Source organism: Heterocephalus glaber, unplaced genomic scaffold, assembly GCF_053883595.1.
Source record: "Heterocephalus glaber isolate CG9 unplaced genomic scaffold, H.glaber_assembly_v1.0 deba00000809, whole genome shotgun sequence".
Lineage (NCBI taxonomy): Eukaryota > Metazoa > Chordata > Mammalia > Rodentia > Bathyergidae > Heterocephalus > Heterocephalus glaber.
In genome coordinates, this window is record NW_028258163.1 from 1020084 (window position 1) to 1040263 (window position 20180).

At 38.1% G+C, this 20180-nt stretch overlaps 1 protein-coding gene and 1 pseudogene across 10 annotated transcripts in view; one reads left to right on the forward strand and one right to left on the reverse strand.

Annotated features, from left to right (window-relative positions):
* Positions 1-20180, forward strand: part of Frmd5 (FERM domain containing 5) — a 333945-nt gene that overhangs the window by 165437 nt on the left and 148328 nt on the right. The gene's annotated exons all lie outside the window — the stretch shown is intronic.
* On the reverse strand, positions 4419-5414 carry LOC147828995 (polyadenylate-binding protein 1 pseudogene; annotated as a pseudogene).

Genomic DNA, 20180 nt, shown 5'->3' on the forward strand with positions numbered 1-20180 from the left:
TGCACACTGCTAAAGATGAGAAGAAACCATTTATAGGGAGACTAGAGTAGCTGGCATTCCAGACCAAGGTAGTTAACAATTGATAAGTATCCCTATTTATCTGGCACTAAAAAGAAAGTATTGATACACACAACAAGGATGGACTGTGAAAACATCATGGTAAGTAAAGGAACCAAAGGACTACATAATGTATAATTCCATTTATATGAATTACCCAGAATAGGCAACTCCATAGAGACAAAAAGTACATTACAGTTGCCAGAGGCTGATAGGGTTAGGGGAAAGATTAGGAGAATTGGGAATTAGCTGGAAATCATATGGACTTCTTTTAGGACAGACAAAATGTTGTGATGTTTGCAAAACTCTGTGAATATATTTTTCTTTAAAAATTGAATCATACATTTACACGGTGAATTTTATGTTATATGAACGTCTGTATAATGAAGTATATTGGTATTTATGGTAGGGCAAGGGCCACTCCACAAACACATAACATTTAAAACTTCCCAGAGGCCCAGGGACATGGCTATATTCTGGATCTGCAGTGCCCCAAAGGGCTATGTGTTAAAGATGTGGCCCCCAGCTTGGCGCTACTAGCAGGTGGTAGAAATTTTAGGAGGTAGGCCTACTGGGAGGTCTTCAGGCCATTATTAGCATGCCTTGAAAGGGGAGTGTAGGGCCCTACCTAGTCTCTTCCTCTTTCCCTTTTTCATTTTTTAGCCATGTGTTGCACAGCTTTGTTCTACCATGCACTCCCACCATGACATACTGCCTTACAGCCTCAACCAAGATGGGGCGAGTAGATCATGGACTGGAACCTCTGAAGCTGTGAGCCAAATAAATCTTTTCTCTGAGATAAGTTAATTATCTCAGGTATTTGTCATAGTAATGTAAAGCTCTCATTAAACTGAAGGATAGGGCTGGGGATTTAGCTCAGGGGTTCCACCACCTGCCTCGCAAGCACAAGGTCCCGAGTTCAATCTCTGATTTCCGATACCAAAAAAACAAAAACAAAAAACTGAAGGACAAATCTTACTCATGCTAAAGATTACCCGTATCTAGCCTATGATTGTTTTTCTTTTGTGTGGGAGGGTGCTGGCATGGTCTGTTAATTGACCATTTGAAGCTTTGACAGTTTTTTTACTGTTTGATAGTTGTATGTATTGTTTGCTAAAAGAATGTCCTCCCAGTAAAAATGGTACCAGCATGCTAGATAGACATCTATACCAAAATATGAATAAATACCTTCTAAGAATTGTTCCAGCTGATAGGAGTGTGGAGATGTTTTAGGATAATCTTTTGTCAGGCTTTGTTGATGCTCTAGTGCTTGGTATTTTTTTTAATAGTACATGTTTGTAGTACATAATGCTTACATTCCTTGTGTCAAGTTGGTACATGTACGTAACACATCATTTTTGTTGGGTTTTTTAATTATAATTATAATTTTAACTTTTTGGTTGTATTTTTGAGATATTGTCTCACTATGTAGCCCAGGCTGGCCATAATCTCAATGTGGTCCTCCTGCCCCAGCCACCCATTACAGGTGTCCACCACCAAGCCTGGCTCGTGACACATCTTAATTCCTTTTTTCATCCCTTTTCCCTCACCTTCCTCTGGCTTCCCTCCATCTTTTGATCCCCTTCCCATTAGAGAAAGATCTATCTCCCTGCTTTCTATTATCTATGTTTTATTTTACTCTTCATTTCGATTTTGGGGTTTCTCATATGAGAGAAACCATGCAATGTTTACACTTGTGTGCCTTATTTATTTCACTTAGCATTATGGTCTCAGGGTGCATCCATTTTCCTAAAAATGACTCAGATTTATCTTTACAGCAAAATAGTCCTCTACTGAGTGTAAATACCACATTTTCTTTATCCATTCATTTGTTGATGGACAGATAAACCACTTCCAAGATTTAGCTATTATGAATTGTGCCTCTATAAACATAGGTATGCATGTATCATTGTAATATGATGTCTTTAACTCTTTCTGACAGATACCTAGAGGAGGAATAGTTGGGTCAAATGAAATTTCTAGTTTGGGTTTTTTGAGGCCTCTCCAGACTGATTTTCATAGTGTTTATACTAGTTTACATTCCCACCAACAATGTAGATGGGTTCCTTTTACCCACAGCGTCACTAGTGTTTGTTATAATTTGATTTCTTGATGGTGGGTTTTCTTTCTAGGGTAAGATGGAATCTCAGTGTTGTTTCAATTTGCATTTCTCTAATGGCTGGACATGTTGAGCATTTCTTCATGCATCTATTGGACATTTGTGCTTCTTCTGTGACGTGTCTATTTCTCTTGCTCAGTTTTTGATTGAGTCTTTTATTGGGGGTGGGTCAAAGTTTTTTGAGTTCTTTATATATTCTAGATATTAGTCCCTTGTCTGAAAAATAGCTGGCAAAAATTTTTCCCAGTATGTAAGTTTTCTTTGCACTCTGTTGACTATTTCTTTTGCTTTTTAATCTTTTTATCAGATTAAAGTTCCTGTGCAGCTTGGATTGTGTTCAGAAAGTCTTTGTCTACAGCTATGATATAAAGAGTTTTGCCTATTTTGTCTTCTGGGGGGTTGTTTCTGTTTTAACATTTAGTTCTTCGATCCACTTTTATTTTAGTTTAGTGCATGGTGAGGGATATGGGTCTAGATCAATCTTCTGCATGTGGGTAGCCAGTTTTCTGAACACCATTTATGAAAAAGGCTATCTTTCCTAAGGTAAGTTTTTGGCTCCTGTGTAAAAGATCAAAGAGTTGAATATGCTTGGGGTTGTTTCTGCATCCTCTGTTCTGTTGCAGTGATACTCATGTCTGTTTTTGTGCCAGTACCATGCTGTTTTTATCACAGTAGCTTTGTAATATAACTTCAAGTCTGGTCTTGTGATGCTTCCCAATTTGCTCTTGTTATATGCTATTCTGGTTCCATATGAATTTTAGGATTGTTTTCTCTAGTTCTGTGAAGAATGCTGTTGGTATTTTGGTTGGAATTGTGTTAAATCCTCATATCAATTTTGGAAGTATGACCATTTTGACAATATTGATTCTGCCTATCCAGGAGTAGGGCATAGTGTTCCATTTTCTGATGTCCTCTGCCAGTTCCATTTTCCCAGTGCTGTAGTTTTTGTGGCAGAAGTCTTTCTCTTCCCTAGTTAGGTAAATTTCTAAGTATTTAATTTTCCTTGGTGGTATTATGAATGATACTTTTTCTTAATTTCTTTCTCAATGAGTTCATTATTAGTATGCAGGAATGTTGTTGGTTTTTATGTGTTTATTTTGTATCCTACTGCAAGAATTTGGTTATTAATTCTAAGAGTCTTTTGGTGGATTTTTGGGGGAGTTTTAGATAGAGGATCATATCATCTGCAAATAATGGTACTTTGGCTTCCTTTTCTATATGCATCCCTTTTATTTCTTTTTCTTGCCTCATTGCCCTTTCTAATATTTCAAGTACTATGTTGAGCACAAGTGGTGATAGTGGACATCCTTTTCTTGTTCCTGATTTTACTGAGAAAGTTTTCACTTTTTCCTATTTATTATGATGATGGCATAAATAGCTTTTATCTGAGCCAGGTGTGGTGATGCATGCATGTAATCACAGGACTTGGGAGGCTGAAGCAGGAAGATCGCCACAAGTTCAAGGCCAGCCTGGGCTACATAGCGAGACTCTGTCTCAAAAAAAACCCAAAAATAAATGAATAAATGAATGAATGAATGGTTTTTATCAGATTGAGGTAAGGTCCTTCTATATCTATTTTCTTGGTATTTTATCATAAAATGATGTTTGATTTTGTCAGAGATGTTTTATGCATCTGTTGGAATGATCTTGTGATTTTTGTCCTCGCTTCTGTTTATGTGATATCTTACATTTATTTGCAAAATAGTTGTTAATAATCTTTGTGATTTCAGCAGTGTCCATTGCGATTTCACCTTTTTCATTTTTTGTTTTGTTTTTTTAATTGTTTTCACTGTTTAAGGAATTTTTATTAAAGCAAGAATTTTATAATCCAAATTATGTTTTCTTGCTCCGTTATCAATTGTGCTACTTAAAACAGAACTGATATCCTGAGCTATTCCACAGTAAAAAATTACAAAATTTAAAAAAGAATGCTTAAAATTTTGTTCTTTGCTTTTGTTCTGTTTTTGTTCTTTTCCCAGGGTCTATAAAATATTAGTTTGTTTTTATATTTTACTAGTTTATAGGGTTTTTCTTTTAATCAATAATCTAGGACTAGCATTGTTTGCTAGACCTGGGAGTTTCTTGGTACATAAGGTTCAAAGTTTCCTTTCCTTTTTTTTATTTTTTCAATTTTTTTATAATATTTAAAGTTTTTCCATAGTTAGATATTTTTCTTTAGTGCAGCAGGAGTTTCTTTTCATGGTCACTGATCAATTTAATCTTTTCATGGTCACTGATCAATTTAAACAGTGGCACTGTTAGCTGCTGTTTGGGTAGCCTCTTTAGCTTGTTGGGCTTATAGTACAACAACAGCTTCATCAATCTTAGAATGGAGAGACTCTGGAGACAAGCATGTGAAGAAATTCTGAATTATCAATCTCCAACAACTTGCCAGTGATTTTACCAGCAAGAGTAGAGTGCATGGCTTGAAAAATGGAAGCAGCCATTCACCTAACATTTGCTTTTGCTCTGGAAGGGGGCCAGATGCTAACATGGAAGCAGTCAAAGGTTCCTGGTTTTGTACATGAACAGCAGGCTGTTGCATGGTCACCTGTGGCTGTGCATTAAGATGCTACTGAGGGTTGCAGCCTCTCACTACATATTTATACTGGGGAATGGTGCAGACAACAGAAGTAGCTGCAGCAGCTGCAGGACATGGACCCATTGTCTGTGTTGATGTGTTTGCAACATGCTATGTTAACGTGACTTGTGGAACCTGTGAAGAAGCAGGTCTCATAGTACTAAATGGTGGTCTAGGAGCAGCTGGGTGGGTAGCACCAGGCACGTTCTGGAAGGGATGAGTTCTGGCACCCTGAGCGGTCCAGAAGGACTTGGTCTTAAGTTGAGCAGTTTAGGAGGACAGCATGCAGCACAGTTCTCAGTATGTGGGATAGCTGGCATGAAGTAACCTTAAGGAGAAAATGGCTGGTATGAGTTGACTACAGGGTTTAGCATAGCTTGTACACTTTTGAAGAGCCAAATCTTTGATTCATTGATTTGCTTGTGTGTGTGTGTGTGTGTGTGTGTGTGTGTGTGTGTGTGTGTGTGAAGTTTTTTGGTCCCCATTGATTTCTGTTCTAATCTTTATAATTTCCTTCCTTTTACTAGTTTTGGGTTTAAAATGTTCTTGTTTTTCTAGGACCTTTAAGTGCATTGTTGGGTTATTTATTTGGCCTCACTCTGTTTTTCTAATGTGGGCATTCACAGCTGTAAACTTCCCTCTTGGGAATGTTTTCATCGTGTCCCATAAGTTCTGGTATGTTGTAGTGGCATTACCATTTAGCTCTAGAAATTATTTTATTTTTCCCTTGAGCTCTTTTGTAAGTCATTGTTGCTTTAAGAGTATATTGTTTAGTTTCCATCCATTTGCATTAATCTCTGTGTTTTCTTTTGTTGTTCATTTTAAATTTCACTGCACTATGATAAGATAGATATGCATGGTATAACTTCACTTCTTTTACATTTACTTAAGCTTCCTTTATTGGTTAGTATGCGGTCTGTTTTGGAGAAAGTTTGATGTGCTGCTGAAAAGAATGTATTCTATTGTTTGGTGAAACACTCTGTAGATATCTATTGCATTCATTTGTTCAAAGGTTTTTTTCAACTTTGATATTTCTAAGTTGATTTTTTTTGTATAGTTGATCTATTTATGACTGTGAAATATTGAGGTTCCCCACTAATTGTGTTTATGCTTATCTGCTCTTTTACATCTAATAATACTTTTTTTAGTGAATCTGGGTGCATTGTTGTTTGGTGCATATATGTGAATAATTGTTATCTCTTCCTGTTCAGTTGTTCACTTAACCAGTAGGTAGTGACTTTCTTTGCCTCTTTTGATCAGTTTTGGCTTGAAGTCCAGTTTGTCTGAATATAAAATAGCTACACTTGATTTTTTTGCATGTTCCTGTTGCATAGAATGTAGTTTTCTATCCTTCGATTTTTCAGTCTGTGAGTTTATTTTTGGGTTAAACGTGTTTCTTGTGTACACCATAGCATTGGATTTTGTTTCTTGATCCATTCTGCCAGTCTATGTCTCTTGATTGGGGAATTGAGACCATTCACATTGAGAGTTATGGTGGACCCTTGACTTACAAACTCAGTTTATTCTCAAGGGCTGGTTGTAACTCAAGTTGATCAATTGAATGCTCAGGCTCCTCTACACAGCCTTCAAAGTCTCTCTCCTGTATACAGGCAGATCTCAGTGTCCTTAGAGAGACATTGGCCCAGGATTTCTCAATTAACCCCACAGAAGAAAGGATGTTGTAATGTTCCTTCCAGAACTCCTTAAAGGTTAAATTTTTATCTGAGACCATCTGGAAGCACAAGCATCTGGTATTTGGTTTGTAACACAAGCCTTTGATTATAAGTTAAAACTAAAGTTTGAGCCATAACCATAGTTGTTTGTATATCATGCCAGTTGTAACTTGAGAGTCCCCAGTATTACTAATAGGTATTTACTGTTCCTGTCATTACCTTGTTTTCTTTTTGCCGATTCCTTCTCTTTTCCATCTACTAACTGTTCACCCTATCTGGTTTATTCATTCTATTATCATTTTCAGCTTCACTGTCTCCTTTTTTTTCCCCTTAAATTCTTTTATTGGTACATTTTAGGTATACAGTACATTTACATTTATCATTGGGATCTTGTACCATTACATGAGTACCTTGGTTCTTATTTTTTCCCCATTCCCTGCCCTCCCTTCACCACCTCCACCCTTCCCTATTTACAAAGACTTCATTTCCATCTTTTCCATTTCTCATAATTTTTCCTTTCCCTTCTTTCCTTTTTTTCTTTTCCCCTACCCCTCCCACTTCCCCTACTCCTTTGGAACTTTTCTTCCTATTTCACATTATCAATTATTCATTTTAATCATTGGTATATTTTAGGTATACTTTCATCATTGGAAATTTGCACCTTTACATAATCTCTCTTGGTTCTTATTTTTCCCCTTCCCCTGCCCTCCAACCCCTCCGTCCCTCCCTACTTACAAACACTTTGTTTCCATTTTTTCATTTTCTCATATTAATTCCATTCCCTTCTTTCCTTTCCCCTACCCCTCCCACTTCCCCTTTGCCCCTTTTCTTCCTATTTCACATTATCTATTATACCTTTTAGTGCTTATTTACACTTTCAGTTTCTCACACTAGAGAAACTATTCAGTATTTACACATGTGTGTCCTATTTATTTCACTTAAGAGTATTGCCTCAATGTGCATCCATTTAGCTATAAATGTCTCTAATTTCTCATTTTTTTATGGCTGAGTGGTACTCCATTTTATTTAAAAACCACATTTTCTTTATCCAGTCTCCAGTTGATGGGCATTTGGGCTGCTTCCAAGTTTTAGCTATTACAAATTGTGCTGCTATGAACATGGGTGTAGATATATCACTGTGGTATGCTTCTTTTGATTCTTTGGGGAAGATACCCAGCAGGGGAATAGCTGGGTCAAATGGGACTTCCAGTCCTAGTTCTTTGAGGTATCTCCATACTGATTTCCATAGTGGTTGCACCAGTCTACACTCCCAGCAGCAGTGGAGCAGGGTTCCTCTTTCCCCACAGCCCCGCCAGCATTTGTTATTGGTTGATTTCATGATAGCAGCCATTCTTTGTGGAGTGAGGTGGAATCTCAGCATTGTTTTCAGTATCATACTAAATGGTCAAAAACTGAAATCCTTCACACTAAGATCAGGAACAAGACAAGGATGTCCACTGTCACCACTCTTGTTCAATATAGTTTCGGAAACATTAGCCAGGGCAATTTGACAAGAGAAAGAAATAAAATGAATAAAGATAAGAAATAAAAAAGTCAAATTGTCATTGTTTGCAGATGACGTGATACTCTATTATATAGAAGACCCCAAGAACTCCACCAAAAGTCTTCTAGACTTAATAACCAAATTCAGTAGAGTAGCTGGACACAAGGTCAACACACAAAAATCAATAGCTTTCCTCTACACAAACAACTGACTCACTGAAACAGAAATAGAGCAAACAATTCCTTTCACAATAGGATCCAAAAACTGAAATACCTAGGAATCAACCTAACGAAAGAAATCAAAGACCTTTTCTCTGAAAGCTATAGCACTCTGAAAAGAGAGATTGAAAATGATATCAGAAAATGGACAGACATCCCCTGCTCCTGGGTAGGAAGGATCAACCTAGTGAAAATGGCCATACTTCCAAAACTGCTATATAGATTCAATGCAATCCCAATTGAAATCCCAGCAGCATACTTCATCACCTTGAGAAAACAATCCAAAAATTCATTTGGAACAAGAAGAGACCCAGAATAGCCAAAACAATTCTAGGTAACTGAGACATGGCAGGGGGTATCACAATCCCCAACTGGAAACTACACTACAGAGCTATTTACACTACAAACAATTAAAGTGATAAAAACAGCATGGTACTGGCAAAAAAACCAGACCTGAGGACCAGTGGAACAGATTTGAAGATGCAGAAACAACTCCACACACTCTCAGCCATCTCATCTTCAATAAAGGAGCCAAACACCCTCGCTGGAGGAAAGATAGCCTCTTTAATAAATGGTGCTGGAAAAATTGGGTTTCAACTTGCCAAAGATTAAAAGTAGACATATATTTCTCACCACGTACTATACTAAAATTGAAATGGATTAAATGTTAAAATAGAAATATTGAACCGGCTGGAACAGAGGTTAGGTAGTACTCTTGAAGACATTGGTGTAGGAAAAGATTTTATGAACAGAACCTCAGTTGCCCGTGAACTAGCACAAACAATCAACAAGTGGGATCTCTTTTTATTAAAAAGCTCCTGCACAGCAAGAGAAACTACCAGCAGTGTGAAGAGACAACCCACAATGTAGGAAAAGAATCTTCACCTGCTGTTCCTCAGACAAAACCCTACTATCTTGAATCTATAAAGAACCTAAAAAGATCAGACCTACCAAATTAAAAAACCCAGTCCAAAAATGGGTATCTGAAATGAACAGACATTTCTCAGACAAAGAAGTAGAAATAGCAAATAAACATATGAAAAAATGTTCAACATCACTGGTCATTCGAGGGATGTAAAGGAAAACAACGCTGAGATTCACTGTCTCTTTTTAAGGCAGTGGTGGTGAACCTGTGGCACACATGCTGCAGTGGGCTGTTTGTATCATTGAAAACTCAAAACGGTTCAACGGTTCACCATCACTGTTCTGGGGTGTCACTGAGGGGATGGAGAACCAAAGAATGAAAAAGCAAATTTTGAAAAATTAATCAATGGGATATGAAAAGTAGGAGAGAAAAGTGAATTGGAGGTCTTTATTGTAGAGTAAAAGAAATTAATGTTATACAACAGTCACAGGAAAGAATGACCAGGAAAAAGAAGAAAGAAAAAAAAATATGAACAGGGAGCAAAATACCAGAAATAAAATAGAGTAAAAGCAGTACAAAGGAGAAAAGAGAAAACAAACTAAAAGAAGAAAAATTAGAGTGAAAAAATCTAACCCCCCAAATGCCCAATGAAGGAAAGATAAAAATAATAAAGTTAAAAAGATGAGTCAAAGAAAAAATTCCTGTGTCTTACAATGAGTGCTTTCTTTCCAAGATCTGTAGTCTTAGGATCCAGCCTGTCAGAATTTTCTCTGCCTAGCTTTAGGACCTACAGGCTTTTGAGGCTCTGTCCCGGCTCCATAGGCCCCTTTGTCCATTCATCCCTCTGGTGTCTGCAGGATATAATAGGCCTCTAGATGGGGGTTCAGCTGGACTGTTGGACTTAATGGTAATGTCCACAGGTTCGGGTTACTTTCTTCTCTGCCCCAGCATTGTCCTTGTCCAGGATCAGGGTTGGATAGTCCTTGCCTCTCTGCCCAATGCCAAGGGGATGCAAAGTGGTGGAATGTCTCATCCTTGCATTGGAGAGGGGTCTCGAGAGTGGGGGAGCATGTCCTTTGCTGGCCTGCTTATTCGAACTTGGATAGGGAGGGGTAGTGGGCCTGCTTATTTGCACCGAGGCAGGGTCACTCCCTGTCCAGTGAGGGGCTGCTTGCTCCTGTTGGGGAAGAATGTGCTTACCTCCTGCAAGCTTGCTTGCTGGAGTGAAGGGAGGGGCCTAGTTCTTGGTATTTTAGAATCCAGGAAAATTGAACTTAGTTCACCTTAATACAACTTCCAAATGTATTAAATTTATGTACTGTATTGTTCTTGATAATTTGTAAACACTAAAAATGTTAAATCATAACAACTACTTAGAAAAACTATAGTGCACGTTGCTGTTTTTGGAAAAATAATAACCCCAATATTGTATTTCAATTCCAGAGCCAACAGAATGTGTGGCAGAGTAAGGTAGCAAACACCAGGAAAGATGCTCTATGAAGTAAAATTGGAAATTTAAATTTAGATTATCCTCTCCAGTCAGTATTTTTGTCTGTAGCACATTGAACTCTTCTATTTATCTTGAAGTGGCTTTCCTAACTAGATGTTGACTTAACCTTAAACTATAAATCAAAATGAATACTATATGGAAATGTTCTTGTAGCAATCAAGCTCATAATACACTTTCCATCATTTGTCTTAAAAATTATTTTTGCAGAATGTGTGAGTTATCTACTTCTACTCATGATGTGATCTTATTAGCTAGCCATTTGTAGCTATTTTTATTTCCTCTTTTTTATTTTCTTAATACTTCTCTCCTACTTGTTCTCTATTTAGAACTAAATTAAAGATGCCAAGCTTTTTTTTGAGGGACATTTTAAAAGGAAGACTAAGGCACCTCCTTCCCGTCTTCAATGAAAGAATGTATTCATTTATTCTGACGTTGTTGAGTACCTACTTTACTTTTCCAGATGTGTATGCATATTTCAGTGTTGGTGGTTCTAAAATAATCAAGATTATTTCAAAGCTGATGTCTGAAGTAAAGTTTAATGTAACATCTCAGTGCTCTGAATGATGATAGCAGCAAAGCGACTGCACCATTGTAGCCAAAAAAAAAAAAAGAATAACTCCATTAAACTCTTTGTGACAGAGTGCAAGTGACAACAGACCTTGTTCAAGTCCTAATCTTTTTTTTTTTTTGGTACTGAGGATCGAACTTGAGACTTTGCTCTTGCGAGGCAGGTGGTGGAACCACTGAGCTAAATCCCCGCCCTCAAGGCCTAATCTTGAGTTGAAGAGCACCTGTGTTTCCATTGGTTTGACAGTGCTTTGACCTGATGCCAGAGCCAGCTGTTCTCCTGTTCAGGTTATAATAGCATTTATTCACATGTCAAAGAGAGAGTGATGGAGGTGGAGAGGAAGGGGGACTAAGAAGAACTGAGAAGTGCTGCGTACATATATTGACTCCCCATGATGAATGCAGTCATTATGTACTACAAACATGTACTAATAAAAAAATTGGGGAGGGGCGGGGCCCAGGGATTTAGCTCAGGGGCGCCACGCCTGCCTCGAAAGCGCAAGTTCCTGAGTTCGATCCCTGGTACCAAAAGAATTTTTTTTAAGAGAGTAAGTGACAGATATTATGTTTCTGCCTTCTGCCCTGTCCTTTCACTCTGAATGCCCTTCCTGACCTTTCAATCTCCATTTTATTTCTCCTCTTTCTACATTACCTTCTGCTAACAGATAATCATTATTACTAGTTTTATTATCATTGACGTTTATTAACAGATCATCTGGTCTTCCATGTTGGGCTTAAAGAGTACATATATGTATATATCCTAACATAGGCGTACACATAGTAAACTTTTTATTTCACTTTCCCCTCTTTTTGCTATTTTAATTGATTCACTGTGATTGATGTGAATTGATTAACCATTTGGTATGAATTATTTAAGGATAGTTCGGAATACAAAATAGACCAGAAGTGGAAGTGAATGTCATAACTTACTAGCCATTTCTCTTGTTAGAATACACAGACAGGAAAGTAAGTCCTTGCCATAAATTCCATGTCCAAAAGTCTAAGGTTAAACTGGGAAATATCTAGGACAAATGATGGAATTTACTAGTTATTCAGTCATGCCACCTGTAATCACATTGGAGGGGAACTTCCTGGACACGCCTGACTAAGTAACTCAGGGTAGACTAAACCCTACCTAACAGGATTTTGTAAGTTACTGAGCACGACTACACTTTACCTTGGATTAGACATTTAGCTATTTTCCCCCCAGTAACCAGTGAGTGTAATCTTGCGAAGAAAGTCAGATTAGTGCTAACCAAAATGAAGTCATTTTTATCTCCACATTTGAGTTGCATTTTTATCATAGTTTTATGAAGGAGCAGTCAGGGAAAGTATAGTCCTCAAAGGAATATAAGACAGAATGTTCAGCGAAGTAGATAAACATAAAGTGTGTGGTATTGAGAAAGCAAAGAGGGTGAGAAGTTTTTATATATTGTGGTAATGTCCAATACTTCCTGTTTTAGTCAGCATTTTATTATTGTAACAGATACCTAAGAAAATTGATTTACAAGTTTAAAAAGGTTTATAATTGCTTGTGGTTTTAGAAATTGAAGTCTGTGATCAGTTGACTCTTGCTTTGGGCCTGTGTTGAGGCAGCAAGCACATCATAGTGGGTACATGTCATGGGACAAAATGCTGAGAGAGAGAGAGGGAGAGAGGGAGAGCTGGGGGCTAAGCCTTTAACACTTTTAAGACCCACCCTACAGTACTCAATTCTTTTTTTTTTTTTTTTGGTACTGGGGATTGAACTCGGGACCTTGCGCTACTGAGGCAGGCATACTTCTCAATTCTTAAGCAAAATCAAGATTGAAATACATTCAGTTTAGCTATAACTGTGTGATTAGTGAAGTTTTCTAGAACCTTTTAGTGACATGGTGGAGCAGGGCAGCCTGGCAGAAATAAAACAGCGAATCAGAGTCAGGAAGAAAATAAGAACTGCCCACCAGCACCACTTCTGATAACCACTGTCCTGGAAACACATGCATGAAACAAAACAAACACGTACAGGGCCAGGGATTTAGCTCAGAGGCACCGCTCCTGCCTCACAAGCACAAGGTCCTGAGTTTAATTCCCGGGGCCGGGGGATGGGTAGAAAGGTTACAAAGAAATGAAAATGTCATTAGCCTCAGATGAGATACATATTTTTGATTTTGTTAAAGAAATCCAAGAAAATCTACAGACTATTGGATACAAGACTGTTTTTTAAGATCAGAGGATGTAGAATGGGGACAAGTGGGTCTAATTAACAGACTTTATCTCTGGAGGAGGCAAAAAAAAATGCAATCAAAACTTTAGAGCAGTTCAGCCTTAGGAAAAATGACCCATCTTTCGCTGACACTAGCTCAAAGGTTGTTATGTCTGAAACCACAGAGTTTGGAGTAGGCATTTATAGTGGTATTCTAATTCCACTGACAAGTGCTCTCTGACTACATGTTAGAGGCAATGCTCATTAAGCGTTGTGCCTTTAATTTTTGTGACATGTGACGCACTTTCTCTGGCCAGAGGCTTCACTTAAATCAGCATACATTTCTCACTTAGTTTATCTGAGCAGTGCCTTTACAAAGATTTACTGTGGGGAAGATTTGTCAGGAACATGTGTATAATGTTTTTTGAATCATTCTTTTAGTTGGCTGTAAATCAGAATAATAGCCTCTCGGCTGATGAATAAAATGTGTCAGACATACCTCACCTTCTTAAGATGCTTCAGAATGGCACAAGGTTGTTAATTTTTCATGATAAATAAACAAAATATAAAGCATTATAGATCTTTAAAAATGGTTCAATTGGCAGTTGGTGCAGAAAAAAATAGGTACCAAATTCTAATGAGACACGCATCCATGTAATTGCACATCACTGACAAATCCAAAAATGTCTCCTACTTCTGGTATTTCTGTAGTCCCCTACAAAATTAGTGGGCAAATCATAACAGACATTCTTTGGACAAGAAAATCAACTATTCCTCATGATGTAGAACACATTTTGATGCCTTCAAACAAATGCCAGAACTCAACAAAAGACATTCTAGCAAATGCCAGAGTAGCTCTCAGCCAGTAGTCTGTGCCCTTAGCTCATAGCCAGTCAGCCACAGGCAAAACCTAAGGGGTTTCTTCTTTACACGACCAGTGTAACACTTGGGACAGTGCTCTAAATGTGTAAGAGTGCAGAGTTTGAGTTCCGACCAGACCTAAGTAGTGTGCAGCTTCTTCCAAGGTTGATTCAGTTCCTTAGTGATTCCTTAAGAGTCCCTGTGCCCTTCTGTCTACAAAACATGGTAAAACAACAAACATTTTTAAACTGCAGATTATGTAGAGTGTCTTCTGGTTATAGGCTTCATATCATAATTTAGCCAGGCCAAGATTAGTCACCTCTGATAGCCAAAAGTTTCATGGTGTCAGATCTGGTCGATAAGGTAGATGAGAACACCACAGTGTTTTTACCAGCCTGCCTTTCCATTGGATGACACTCAGCAGCAGCAGTCACCGTATTTTTATCACACCTCATAAAGACACAAAAGAGGACTTCCAGAACTGCTTCAGACAGTGGCAAGATTGATGGGATAAGTGTGTTCAAAGTAGGATGGAGCACTTTGAAGGGGATTAATGGCAATGCGTCTTACTGTAACAAATTTTTTAAAATGTAAACATTTACTATACGTTTTGAACACACCAAGTATGAAAGAGGAGATCAAGACACAGATTTCTAACTTGGGGAGAGGGAAAATACATTGCTAGTTACAAGCACCCAGTTTGCTAAGATCTAGAGTGCGCCTGATACAGACCTCATCAGTATTCAACTGGGCTTCTTAAATCCTCTTTTCCCTCAGCTCTCCTATCAGACTGACCCAAAGCCTGGAGAAGGACCTAAATTAGCTAATGTCCCTGAGGATTTGACATGGCAATTGGGACAGGGACCTTGGGCAAGTCTTGTATTTCCCTGCTCAAGATGAAATGTTTTCCTAAGATAGATGGGCACCACCCCAAAGGAGTATGAAAAAAGTGCATTGCTTTCTTTTTGTAATCCCCTAGTATGAAAGTAACTGATGCAGAAACAGGTGCCAATGCAGGAGACCAATGAGAGGAATAGAACTCAGTTTTCCAGTCTTTGGAAGCCTGTGAATGTGAGTGTGGGCCCAGTGGACCTTGGAGTATGATACACAGGTATTATTTGCTTGGGGTAATAAACCAGGTATGTAAGCAGTTAATAATTCTAAATAGAAGGCCTGAAAAAAATGAATTACTTTCTGAAAACAGAGGGTTGAATGAAAAGTACTCATCCCTATATGATCAGTGACCTTTTAAGATTCCATTATAATAAATTATATCACTGTACTTTTCAGGTAGACAAAATCCAGTTAGACACCATTGACATTTGATTATCAAAACTGAGATCATTTTCGTGCCCAGACTATTGCCAGGAAACAAGAGCTAACAATATCAACTCTGAAATCTGACTGAATTTCAGAACCCCATATGATGAGGAGCACTCCTGGAGTCTTTTCTGGCTGCCAGTATTCCGTATGCTATGTCTGTGGCCTCTTTTATTTTCCCATATAAGGGAAAACTTATAGTTACATCAATGAAATGAACCATCACTAAATATCATTAAACATTTAATAAATATCAGACATTGTGCATGGTTCCAAACAGAAGTGATCTGACTTAATTTTGCACTTAATTTTAAACACTTTGCACCCATTTTATGGAAGAAGCTTGATTTACAGTTATAATAATTTATGCAAAATAATCCAGTTAATTTCAGCGTCAGAGTTTGAGCTCAGAGAGTTTGACTACAGTGCCTTTGATTTCCACTGTCCTTTCTCTTTCCACTTTTGAATTTAACTCAGAACTAAAACCTTTTTTAAAATGTATTGCTTTATTAGTGCATGTTGGCAGTACATAATGTTTGCATTCTTTGTGTGGACTTAGTGCATGCACCTAGCATCACACAGGTTCATTTCTTTTTTCATCCCCTTTCCCTCCCCTCCCACTCTCTCCGTCTCTTGATCCCTTTGCCATTTGAGAAGAATCTGTCTCCCTACTTCCTATTACCTGTCTTTTACTTTCTCTTTATTTATACATTGGATTTCTCATATAAGAGAAACCATGTGATATTTAAGCTTCTGTATCTGATTTATTTCACTTAATATTATGGGCTCAAGGTGCATCCATGTTCCTACAAATGACTTATCCCTTATAGCAGAGTAGTACTCCATTGTGTATAAATACTGTACCACATTTTCTTTACCCATTCATTTGTTGATGAGAACAGGCTGTTTCCAAGATTTAGCTATTATAAATTGTGCTGCTATAAACATGGGTATGTACATATCACTGTAATATGATGTCTTTAACTCTTTTAGGATGATACCTAGAAAGAGAATAGCTGAGTCAAGTGGACTTTCTAGTTTTAATTTTTTTAGGAATCTCCATACTGATTTCCATAGTGGCTGTATTAGTTTACATTCCAAACAACAGTGTAGAAAAGGATTCCTTTTTCCCTCACAGTCTGGCCAGAATTTGTTATTATTTGATTTCTTGATGGCCATTCTTTCTGGAGTGAGATGGAATATCAGTGTAGTTTTGATGTGCATTTCTCTAATGGTCAATGATGTTGAGGATATCTTCATTCATTTATTGGCCATTTGTACTTCTATTCAAATGACGTGTCTATTTCAGTTACCCTTTTTTTTTTTTTGGTACCAGGGATTGAACTCGGGACCTTGCGCTTGCAAGGTAGGTGACAGATCAGTTACCCATTTTTTGATTGGTCTTTTATTTTGGGGAGTCAAATTTTTTTGAGTTCTTTACAGTATTCTAGATATTAGTGCCCTTTCTGAGGAATAGCTAACAAAGATTTTTCCCCCATTCTGCAGGTAGTCTTTTCACTCTGCTGCCTGTTTCTTTTACTATGCAGAAGCTTGTTAATGTTATATGGTCCCATTTGTTGATTCTCAGTACTATTTCCTATACAACCGTGGTTCTGATCAAAAAGTTCTTGCCTATGCCTATGACCTAAAGAGTTTAATCTATTTTGTCTTCCAGCAGGTTAAGTGTTTCTTTTAACAATTAGTTCTTTGATCCATTTTGATTTTAGTTTAATATATGGTGAGAGACATGGGTCTAGATTAAATCTTCTGGATGTGGTTAGCTAGTTTTCCCAACACCATTTATTAAAGAGGCTATCTTTCCTCAATATGTGTTTTTGATTCTTTGTCAAGAATCAGCTACAAAAGTTGAATTGGTTGGGGTTGTTTCTGCATCCTCTGTTCTGTTGCAGTGATCCTCGTGAATGTTTTAGGCCAGTAGCATGGTGTTTTTATCACTGTAGCTTTGTAATGTAGCTTCAAGTCCTCCTGCTTTACTTTCCTTACCCAGGATTGCTTTTGCTCTTTGGGCCTCTTCTGGTTCCATATGAACTTTAGGATTGTTTTCTCTAGTTCTGTCAGGAATGCTGTTGATATTTTGATAGGGATTGCATTAAATCTGTGTATCAATTTTGGAAGTACAGCCATTTTGATTATATTGTTTCTGCCTATTCTGGAACAAGGGATAACTTTCCATTTTCCTATCTCCTCTTCCATTTTCTTTTTCAGAGTACTGTCATTTTCACTGTAGTAAAACCATGTTTTACCTACTAGAATTGTTGACTGGTATAGTTCTCTAAGGAAGAAACTCTTACAAAATGTGAATAAATAATGAGATAAATGGAAGTACTGAATGTACACAATTAAACCTTTAATACTCAAAAATGTGAAGCATACAGCTCACTCATGGCCTATTAAGAAAAAGAAACTGGCATAAAAACTGTTCTTTATAGGGCCAGGGATTTAGCTCAGTGGTTCCAGTGCCTGCCTTGCAAGTGCAAGGTCCCAAGTTCGATCCCCAGTACCAAAAAAAACCCTGTTCTTTATTATTGAGACTCTTCTTAAAAGAGAATTTGTCTTATCATCAGTTTGAAAAGCTTCAGTGATCTAATTTCTGGCCTGCTTGAGTATTAAAATAACTTCCAAAGGACTTTGTCAGGAAACATTCACATCTGGCCATGTAATCTGTATAGCTAGAATGGAGTAATCATTCATGAGAAAACAAAGTATTAAGTTTCTCTAATGTTTTTGTGATATTCAGGTAATCTTAAAGCAGATCACCATAATTGGGGAATACAGTGGAAACAGACACAGCTCCAATTACTGGACTACGTGAAAGAGGGTAAAAGAGCAGTAATATTTTAATGGACTGAATATTTATAGCACCCTAAAATTCATATGCTGAAACCTAATCCCCGTGTGATGAGAGATGGACCTTTTAAGGGGTGATTAGGTCTTGAGAATGAAGCCATTATGCTGGGGACTCGTGACTTTATAAAAAACAAAACGAGAGTCCTCCCCTTCTTCCATGTGAGGACATAGCTAGAAGCCATCATGTGTAAACCAGGTATAGGGCCCTCATTCATCACCTGTGCCTGCTGGCGTCTTGATCTTAGGACTTCCCAGCCTTAGAATCATGAGAAATAAATTTCCTGTTGTTTCTGTGTCACCCAGGTTATGGCATTTTGTTTTAGCAACCTGAAAAAGACTAAGAAAAACTTTATTAATTTTGTTATTATATTTTCATAGAGAAATGACAGTTACCATAATAGACAGGTTTTTTTGTGTTTTAAGAGGATACTGAGAAGAACGTTATATTCCTGCACTTTTCAGAGGATTCAAAGACAACTCTCATTTAACTACCCCTAGAATAATTGCTTCTTTTAGCCAAGGCATGTAGGTGACTCTGTGGCATGCTCCACCCAAGCAGGCAGAAGTCCCGAGCACGCCTCACGGGGCCCTAACCACTCTGTCAGGACTTCTGATTCGGAGGCGCAGCCAGATACTCTCCTTCATCTCCTTAGGGCTTCTCTCGCTCTGATTTTCTTATCCTGATCTCACTAGGAAAACTTGCTTTAGTGACCTCCTACAGTGAACCCTTGACTTAAAAACTCAATTTGTTCCTGAGGGCTGGTTGTAACTCAGGTTGGTCAATTGAAGAAGGCTCAGGCTCCTCTACACAGCCTTCAAAGTCTCTCTCCTGTACACAGGCAGATCTCAGTGTCCTTAGAGAGACACTGGCCCAGGATTTCTCAATCAGCCCTGCACAGAAAAGGATGCTGTAATGTTTCTTCCAGAACTCTTGAAGGGTTAAATCTGTATCTGAGACCATCTGGAAGCACAAGCAGCCAGCATTCAGTAACTCAAGACTTTGGTTGTAAGTTAAAAACTAAAATTCCAACCATAACCCAAGTTATTTGTATGTCAGGCCAGTCGTAACTCAAGAGTCCACTGTATTTAGTTCTAGGCCATTGTTCTCTCTCCCACCTGTCCCAGACTTTGCACTCTGTTCAGTGTCTCTCATCCTGCCCTTCACTCCACCTCCCTTCCACGTGACCTCCGGTGTCCTGACGGAGCTTCAGAGCCTCCTTTGGATTTTTGTCTGCTGTGCTGTTCTCCTTCTCCTCACCTACTCTTTGTGAGCAGCATCTGCAGTATGACTGAGCTTTGCTGAGACGTGGCATCACCTTTGATTAAAGCTTTTCTCTAGGAATACTTAGCAAATGAGACATGCTTGCTTTTTCCTAGCTTAGGGTTTTCCTTTTCACAAAGCCTAAGGATGAAGCGTATGAGAAACTAGAAATTTCACAGAGTCAATCTGTGTTTGTCTCATTCATTCTGGACTTTGGAGTCATTAACACATTCTGCATTCCTGTAAAATAGTACTGAATCATATCATAAATCTTATCAGTAACACTAGGCTTTTTCAATTATGCCTTCTGCAGCTGCTCAAATAAACAGGGTTTGGAGTGTAACTTAGTGGTAGAGCACAAAGCCCTAGGTTCAATCCTCAGAACCCCTTCATCCTGTCCCAAAAAGTAAGAAACAGTTGCAGGGGGAATCTGGATTTGTAAATAAATTGGTTCTCTGTATCTGCCCTTCTTCATACCGACTCTGGATATGGGATTTTATTGCATAAATCGTATTACAGCACCAATTTCCCTGGCCTGCCCACTCCACCTTACTTTTTTAAAATCAGTGTTGTGATAATTACATATGTTCA